Source organism: Thermobia domestica, chromosome 12 (genome assembly GCF_964235325.1).
Source record: "Thermobia domestica chromosome 12, izTheDome1.hap1.1, whole genome shotgun sequence".
Classification (NCBI taxonomy): Eukaryota; Metazoa; Arthropoda; class Insecta; order Zygentoma; family Lepismatidae; genus Thermobia; species Thermobia domestica.
In genome coordinates, this window is record NC_137465.1 from 231,221,955 (window position 1) to 231,231,816 (window position 9,862).

At 35.5% G+C, this 9,862-nt stretch overlaps 1 long non-coding RNA gene across 1 annotated transcript in view; it reads right to left on the minus strand.

Moving 5' to 3' along the window:
- Positions 1 to 2,047, minus strand: part of LOC145667115 (uncharacterized) — a 101,427-nt gene extending 99,380 nt beyond the window's left edge. Inside the window, exon 1 of the long non-coding RNA XR_014127869.1 lies at positions 591 to 2,047. This is a non-coding gene — a long non-coding RNA (uncharacterized LOC145667115). The remainder of the gene's footprint in view (positions 1 to 590) is intronic.
- Positions 2,048 to 9,862: the final 7,815 nt, after the last annotated feature.

A 9,862-nucleotide genomic window follows, 5' to 3' on the forward strand; every position in this document is an offset into this window, starting at 1 on the left:
AAATATATGTAAAGCACAGTCGAAAGTAGCGACCCAGTTCTTAACTTTTTCTTTTTTTTTTATTTGCTTTTAAAAAAAACTACTCGAAAGTAATCTACATATGCAAATGTACAATATGTAAGTAGTATACCACAAGGGACAAAAAAGAAAATGATGTAAATACGTTTAAAGTTAGTCACATACTACCCACTTTGATTATTATATTGACACACACACAGTGGCAGTGGCAAAAACAGTATATATATATTGAACTTATCATTTCTGTTCTCAATACACTCTGCAGAAGAACGTGACTCGAAGTACTACACTAAAATATATATATATATATATTATTTAGGTAGCTTGTGTTTACATATGACTACAAATACACAAGCACGCAAACACATACGAAAGCAAGACACATATATAGGGGCCTACATCATAAGAATTGGATGCAAGAATGACAACACTATAGACCGAAGAAGGGAGAGGTGAATGACCCCTCATAACACACACACACATACTTGCACACACACTCACACACATACATTCATACACTTATATATATAGATAGATATGTATATGTGTATATATATATAGTGCTTACTTACCATCTGTGTGACGAAGAAGAAACAATTCGGGATGCTGTTGCTGGTAGATCATAGGTGCTTTTTTTCTTCATTTTTCTTCCAGAAGTTCCCAATAACGTTCCTGTCATGCTCTTAAAACGTATAATTTCTATATTATAACGTCCGTTCTATACATATACATATATATATAAAATGTTTTTACCCACTTCTTTTCTTTTTTTAAAAAAAAAAAATCTTCTGCCTGTCGTTGTGTTGTGGTATGACCAGTCGTCTAACGAACACAGACTTCCGCCTTTGAGAGACTAAGTAAGGTCTCTTAAAACCTTGACCAAGGCACTCAAGAATCAATTTTTTCCAGGAAAAAAAAAGCAAGCAGGTACAAACGACGCTTTTAAAAAAGATAGTTTATGTCGTCATCACTGTTCGATTAATTAGTTTTTGTTTTTTCTTTTTCCTCTTCATCACAGTTGTGTGGACTTCGGTTTGTCTTTACGGACTCTTTTTCACGTTTTTTTTCTCTTAAAAATCTTTTGCGAAATATTACTAATGTTAATTTCGTTTTTGTAAAAGCATACGTTAGATTTTAAGATCATTTGAACAAAAATCTACTTACTGCTATCTCCATTGACTTTTGTTATTGTTTTAACTTTTTTTAGTAAAGTCCCGTAGGATCTAACTGCTTAGGACCCATTGTTTATGTTTTCGGGCTTTTATCTACTTTGGATGAATTTGGGCGAAAAAATAATTCCGTAGACAGACTTTGAAACAAAGGTTCAATACAGACCTGTTGGATCTAAAGTTTTCGGACCCATTTTTCTAAATATTTCTCTTATATATTTATTCAGAAAAATAATGAACTAGCCAAGTAAATAAATAAATAAATAAATAAATAAGACAAGATCACTCCTATTTAGTTATGTCGCTCACGAAATCGAAACAAAAAAAATGCTTTTCAAAAATTTCTATCTAGATGACAATCACAGCACCGCGAAAACATAAAACTCGAAGACAAAGTGTTATCAATTGCAGCCAGGTCATGATCTTCAACAATTTGTCGCCGTAACAATGAAATAAGTGTCCCGCAACACTCACAAGAATCACACAGATTTATAGGATATATGATCCAGCACTTGTTGGAAAAATATTGGAGAAATTACACTAAACAGCAAATTAGTACAACGAATTATATAAAATGTATATCCACGAGAATATGTGTCTTTCTGTAGCTAACACTTAAGTTTTTTTGGTATTGGAGAATTCTTGTCTTCTTCAGTGCCGTGAAGGCCTACCACACACACATATGGTTTCTCAAGGAACAACAAAAATAAACACACTCGCGCGCGCCGCACTACCTTTTACGATCTTGCTCAGCCGAAGTCTAAGCGCTGACTCCCTGATCTGTGGTCGCGCGCGTCCATTCAAAGTGGCGAAGCAGTGACTGCAAGCAGGGAGGGCCCCGGAAGAACGCGCAGATCACATGCTCCGCGCGCCGTGCAGTCAAAAGAAGTAGGTAGGTGTGCAGCTACGGAGAGGGGGAGGAGAGAGCGTTCTAAAAAGTGGGAGGGCAATCAGAGATGGAGAGAGACGAAGAAATGTACCATTGACAGAGTAAGAAAAGAAAAGGGGAGACATTACAATAATATTAAAGGCCAACATACACTAGCGTATTTTCAGCGCGCATTTTCGGTCCGTAAAATGATGTCGTAAATTTCGGTCCGTAAGTCGGCCCATACACCTAGCGTAAAAATAGGCGCGTAAAAGAAGAAGAAAAAGAAGTGGTTAGTTTTCGCTCTTCCTTTTGCCTGTTATTTCAGCACGCGGTCGTTTTCCAGTTTGCTCAAGTTGTTTGAACAGGACAGATCTATGTTTTAAATGCAGGTCCTATAAACATTATGCTATTAAGGAAACGAATAAAAAGAAAGAACAAAACAATAAAAACATTTGGACTAGCAAGTGATATTCAATGTAGGAGTGCTTTTTATTTCTTTTCATAGTATCGGAATGTGAAAATTCCCATAGAATGTTTTAACAAAGTTAAATCAGACAGATTTAAAAAAAATAAACAAACAAACAAACAAAAACAAAAGCTAAATCCATAATTTTGCGAAACTACTAATTCAATTTAATAAATTTTCTCACTAAATTTGTTAGATTTCTCGAATAAATAAATAAATAAATAAATAAATCTACCCTCTGTGGCGTAACATATCTCATGGAACCAGGGCCTACCATCCAGCTTGTGCCACTCATGCCCTTAGGACAGGGTGCGAATCCCGGGGCGGAATTTCCTTCTATTTTGTTTTAATCTCTTCCAAAAGCAACAAATTGAAACATTGGTCCCTCACAAAGCAATCAACTATCTCCTGTTAGAAACTATTGTATCCCCCTTCAAATATACTCAATCTAATTCGCGCACTGCTATTGGGTAATATATGTTCAGCACATCTGCTGCTCTTGTAGAATCTAGTCCTTAATGAAAGGGTCAACAAAAAGAAGGAAAGTCAACCGCCTCCAAGTACAAACAAACCAAGTTTTAATTTCGAAGTGTGAGTTGAAAAGCTATTTAAAAGTTACAAACAATATCTAGAATAATTAAAATTTTATATTTAGAAAACGAATTAACACTTAATCTGGGATATAACATAACCAAATGAAAACAATATCAATTGTATTGTTGTACTTTACTAATATGAAATGCGGCCACTAATTCACTCTCCTGTTTTCTTTCACAATCTTTGAAGCATAGCATTTGTTCTAACAGTGACGATATTAATGCATCACGCTACATTACATTGGATAGTACATTTGCTCATAATAAGAAGTTTTTGGAAGTTAAAATATCTTTTTAAGATAAAAAAATACTTTACCTTAAATACAACTAATTTTTAAATATATAAGTGCTTGTGTTATCCCTTATCCATTTAGCAACTGTAGAATAGATTGCTTTGTATTTAGAATAGTTCTCATTAGAGTCGTAACTAAGTTGGGGGGCCAGCGGGGCGGTTGCCCCGGGCGCTGATAGCAAGAGGGTGCCGAAGGAGCAAGAACAAAGGAAAGTGTTGGAAATGAAAATAGATATGTTAAAAATTTTCTTGTTCGCTACGCCCGCAATCCAAATGTTTCAATAAGAGTTAGAACAAGTTTTTACTTATTACTTAAAAAAAAAAAAAAAACTATTATATATGATTTCTTAACGACGATGTGACATACATGCTGCCAAGTAATGACTTACAGTGTAAACAAGAGCGTTTTCAAAATCAGAAACGGTCACAGTCTTAAATACGTACGTATTCGGCATTTTGACGATGATGAGTTTGGTTAGTTAATCACATTTTTCTAACCAATCGTTTTAATCATGACGATGAGAATAAAGGTATGAAAAATGAAAGGAGTGAAGAGACACACAAGTTGTTGTTTGCGCGGGAATATTAAAAATGAAGGTAGACAAGGAGAATAATAACGTTCTTGAAACAGTTTAGAATAGGGGCTTAATGGGTCAGAACTTTACTCCACGAATTTCGTCTTTTTCAAAGACTGATTGCTACCAGTGTTTTTTTTTATTTCATTGACATATGAAATGCTTCCAATTTAAAGAAATTTATTGGGATCATTTCTCCATTAACTACTTGTATCGCCAGGATTCTTTTTTGTGCTTACGTATCTAGTTGTGTGATATTTTTTATTTATCTACATACATACAAAACACACACACACACATACATTATATATATATATATATATATATATATATATATATATATATATATATATATATATATATATATATATATATATGTGTGTGTGTGTGTGTGTGTGTGTGTGTGTATTTTAATATTTTTATAGTAACCTTAAATTCAGAATTTTCAGTCATTAAGAAATTAAGTAAGTACTATAATTTTAAACATACACTATGTGATCAAAAGTATCCGGACATCTTCTGAAAATGACTTAGAAGTTCGTGGCGTCCTCCATCGGTACTGCTGGAATTCAATATGTTGTTGGCCCACCCTTAGCCTTGATAACAGCTTCCACCATTGTAGGCATACTTTCAATCAGTACTGGAAGGTTTCTTGGGGAATGGCAGCCCATTCTTCACGGAGTACTGAACTGAGGAGAGGTATCGATGTAGGTTGGTGAGGCCTGGCACAAAGTCGGCATTCCAAAACTCCCAAAGGTGTTCTATAGGATTCAAGTCAGGACTCTGTGCAGGCCAGTTCATCACAGGGATGTTGTGGTTGTGTAACCACTCCGCCACAGGCCATGCAGTATGAATAGGTGCTCGATCGTGTTGAAAGATGCAATCGCCATCCCCGAATTGCTCTTCAACAGTGGGAAGCAAGAAGGTGCTTAAAACATCAATGTAGATCTGCGCTGTGAAAGTGCCACGCAAAACAACAAGGGGTGCAAGCCCCCTCCAAGAAAAACACGACCACACAATAACATCATCACCTCCGAATTTTACTGTTGGCACTACACGTGCTGACAGATGACGTTTACTGGGCATTCGCCATACCCACACCCTGCCATCGGATGGCCACATTGTGTACCGTGATTCGTCACTCCACACAACGTTTTTCCACTGTTCAATCGTCCAATGTTTACGCTGCTTACACCAAGCGAGGTATTTACCTGCGTGATATGTGGCTTATGAGCAGCCACTCGACCACGAAATCCAAGTTTTCTCACCTCACGCCTAACTGTCATAGTACTTGTAGTGGATCCTGATGCAGTTTGGAATTCCTGTGTGATGGTCTGGATAGATGTCTGTCTATTACACTTTACGACTCTCTTCAACAGTCGACGGTCTCTGTCAGTCAACAGACGAGGTCGGCCTGTTGTGCTGTGCGTGTCCCTTCACGTTTCTACTTCACTATCACATCTGACACAGTGGACCTAGGGATGTTTAGGCGTGTGGAAATCTCGCGTACAGACTTCTGACACAAGTGACACCCAATCACCTGACCACGTTCGAAGTCCGTGAGTTCCGCGAAGCGCTCCATTCTCCTTTCTCACGATGTCTAATGACTACTGCGGTCGCTGATAATGAGTACCTGGCAGTATGTGGCAGCACAATGTACCTAATATGAAAAACGTATGTTTTTTGGGTATCCGGATACTTTTGATCACGTAGTGTATGTAGTAGCCAAACTACATTTTGGATTTCAAGTACGAACATTAAACATATTCTTTACCTCCATCGATCAATATTAAGAAATTCGCAAATACTGTCTCTTCAGAGTTTCCGTTACATTTCACAAAATATTTTGGACCGTAAAACAATCAAAATTAAAATCTTTATGTGGTCACATACAGAATAAAATTACAAAAGTTTACAATTATTACTGGAAATTGATGCTGTTACCCATTTCGAACATTTTTAAGTCACATAGTTTCTAATGTATTAAAATTTCATTTCTTATATATAGTATGAAACGTAAAAAGTTGTAATTTTTCAATAATTCTCTTTTCGTGTAAATTTATATCTATAAACCTTTTTTTAAAAATACTTTTTATATCTGTACAAGTTTAACTTTTCGCCTCTTTATATCTATTACCTCCCTATCACCTTGCTTCTGCAACTTTTTCTGATCAATTGCATAATAACGAAGAAAAAAAACATCTATTCCATTAGTCCATAAGTATTTCTTAATACATAATATACTTTTTGTTCTTTCTTGTCTCTCAATAAAAATATATGTAAAGCACAGTCGAAAGTAGCGACCCAGTTCTTAACTTTTTCTTTTTTTTTTATTTGCTTTTAAAAAAAACTACTCGAAAGTAATCTACATATGCAAATGTACAATATGTAAGTAGTATACCACAAGGGACAAAAAAGAAAATGATGTAAATACGTTTAAAGTTAGTCACATACTACCCACTTTGATTATTATATTGACACACACACAGTGGCAGTGGCAAAAACAGTATATATATATTGAACTTATCATTTCTGTTCTCAATACACTCTGCAGAAGAACGTGACTCGAAGTACTACACTAAAATATATATATATATATATTATTTAGGTAGCTTGTGTTTACATATGACTACAAATACACAAGCACGCAAACACATACGAAAGCAAGACACATATATAGGGGCCTACATCATAAGAATTGGATGCAAGAATGACAACACTATAGACCGAAGAAGGGAGAGGTGAATGACCCCTCATAACACACACACACATACTTGCACACACACTCACACACATACATTCATACACTTATATATATAGATAGATATGTATATGTGTATATATATATAGTGCTTACTTACCATCTGTGTGACGAAGAAGAAACAATTCGGGATGCTGTTGCTGGTAGATCATAGGTGCTTTTTTTCTTCATTTTTCTTCCAGAAGTTCCCAATAACGTTCCTGTCATGCTCTTAAAACGTATAATTTCTATATTATAACGTCCGTTCTATACATATACATATATATATAAAATGTTTTTACCCACTTCTTTTCTTTTTTTAAAAAAAAAAATCTTCTGCCTGTCGTTGTGTTGTGGTATGACCAGTCGTCTAACGAACACAGACTTCCGCCTTTGAGAGACTAAGTAAGGTCTCTTAAAACCTTGACCAAGGCACTCAAGAATCAATTTTTTCCAGGAAAAAAAAAGCAAGCAGGTACAAACGACGCTTTTAAAAAAGATAGTTTATGTCGTCATCACTGTTCGATTAATTAGTTTTTGTTTTTTCTTTTTCCTCTTCATCACAGTTGTGTGGACTTCGGTTTGTCTTTACGGACTCTTTTTCACGTTTTTTTTCTCTTAAAAATCTTTTGCGAAATATTACTAATGTTAATTTCGTTTTTGTAAAAGCATACGTTAGATTTTAAGATCATTTGAACAAAAATCTACTTACTGCTATCTCCATTGACTTTTGTTATTGTTTTAACTTTTTTTAGTAAAGTCCCGTAGGATCTAACTGCTTAGGACCCATTGTTTATGTTTTCGGGCTTTTATCTACTTTGGATGAATTTGGGCGAAAAAATAATTCCGTAGACAGACTTTGAAACAAAGGTTCAATACAGACCTGTTGGATCTAAAGTTTTCGGACCCATTTTTCTAAATATTTCTCTTATATATTTATTCAGAAAAATAATGAACTAGCCAAGTAAATAAATAAATAAATAAATAAATAAGACAAGATCACTCCTATTTAGTTATGTCGCTCACGAAATCGAAACAAAAAAAATGCTTTTCAAAAATTTCTATCTAGATGACAATCACAGCACCGCGAAAACATAAAACTCGAAGACAAAGTGTTATCAATTGCAGCCAGGTCATGATCTTCAACAATTTGTCGCCGTAACAATGAAATAAGTGTCCCGCAACACTCACAAGAATCACACAGATTTATAGGATATATGATCCAGCACTTGTTGGAAAAATATTGGAGAAATTACACTAAACAGCAAATTAGTACAACGAATTATATAAAATGTATATCCACGAGAATATGTGTCTTTCTGTAGCTAACACTTAAGTTTTTTTGGTATTGGAGAATTCTTGTCTTCTTCAGTGCCGTGAAGGCCTACCACACACACATATGGTTTCTCAAGGAACAACAAAAATAAACACACTCGCGCGCGCCGCACTACCTTTTACGATCTTGCTCAGCCGAAGTCTAAGCGCTGACTCCCTGATCTGTGGTCGCGCGCGTCCATTCAAAGTGGCGAAGCAGTGACTGCAAGCAGGGAGGGCCCCGGAAGAACGCGCAGATCACATGCTCCGCGCGCCGTGCAGTCAAAAGAAGTAGGTAGGTGTGCAGCTACGGAGAGGGGGAGGAGAGAGCGTTCTAAAAAGTGGGAGGGCAATCAGAGATGGAGAGAGACGAAGAAATGTACCATTGACAGAGTAAGAAAAGAAAAGGGGAGACATTACAATAATATTAATAAGGAAAGTGCAAATCTTAACAGTAAAATCTCAAGAAAGGCAAAAAATAAAAATAAACAAGAAAGTTTTAAAAAAAAATATAATAGTTTCTGTCTTTAAAAAAATATTCAACACGAAAATTCGTGAATGATAATCATGGATTAAAATTGTGGAGACGTGTCACCGTTATATGGAACATCATATCCCGTTATTTTCAACAATTACCCCCACCCTTTCACCTCCCCCCCCAAAAAAGAGAAGGAAAATCCCTTGACAAGAGAATGAAGTAGACAAACGAAAAAGGCTATTGGAAAAACGATGTCTCGTAGGAGGAGCCTAAGGTATTCACAGAGGTCTGTCATAGGCTGTTAGCTGAGGTCAAAGTAGGGACAGGAAGACAAGACTAGAAATAATGGGATTTTATCTCTTCAGCTGAAGGGTTACCATCATTCTCATCATCGTGGTTGAGAACGAGAGTCGTGATTCTCCTCTAGTCAAAAATTGCGAACAATTTCACTTGTTTATGAGATGCATATAACGGAATTTTGTTTCGTTTTCGTACACTCAAGGTGTATGCAAAGAGCGAAAACTACTTTCTGCAGCTGTTTAGTGCTACAAGAAAGTAAGACGAGCAAATTTAACTCTCCTACGCTTATCGATTTCAGCACCTGTATGACTAAATCAACAGAAATTTTTAACAATCAAATTAATATTTTTAAGAGTTGATTCGGTATCTCATTTATTTTATATATTAATATTTGTTTCTACAGTATACATTGGGGAAATTAAAGCAGATATATAGCGATTGTTGATCTACTGCTGAAGAAAGATCTCCACAAAAATCAATCTTAAGCAGTTATTTTTCCAAGTTAATTTCCATTGCTTCTGGATGTTATCACATACTTTGTATGAGAACATCTCCTAAGACACTTCTTGTCACTTGGAGTTCAGTCAAGCCTCTTTTTTGCCCTTTGATTATCAATGCTTCTGACAACACGTCATTTCCATTAACATTTCAGTGTCTATTTTCAAGTTAATGTCTGTTGTTTCTGCCATATTTATGACCCATGTTAATTCGTTTTCAATATTTGAGAGTTATTCCTAACATGTATCTTTCTATATACCGCTGTACAGTCTGCAGTCGACAAAAATATATTGTTTGTTCAACCCATATATCTTAGACTAATATGTCAAAATATATATTAATACATGCAATGATTTCTTCCGCGTTTTTCTATATTTCTCTTTCAGTGTGAAACTACTTATTCCGAGATACTGGAGTTTGAGTTAATATGTATATATTGAACTCATAATAATGGAATAATCCTGGAAAGCAAGGAAAACCTTGAAGAAAAATATTAAAATTTATGGGTTACGAGCTTGTGTAACTGAAATATTCTTGTATGCAGA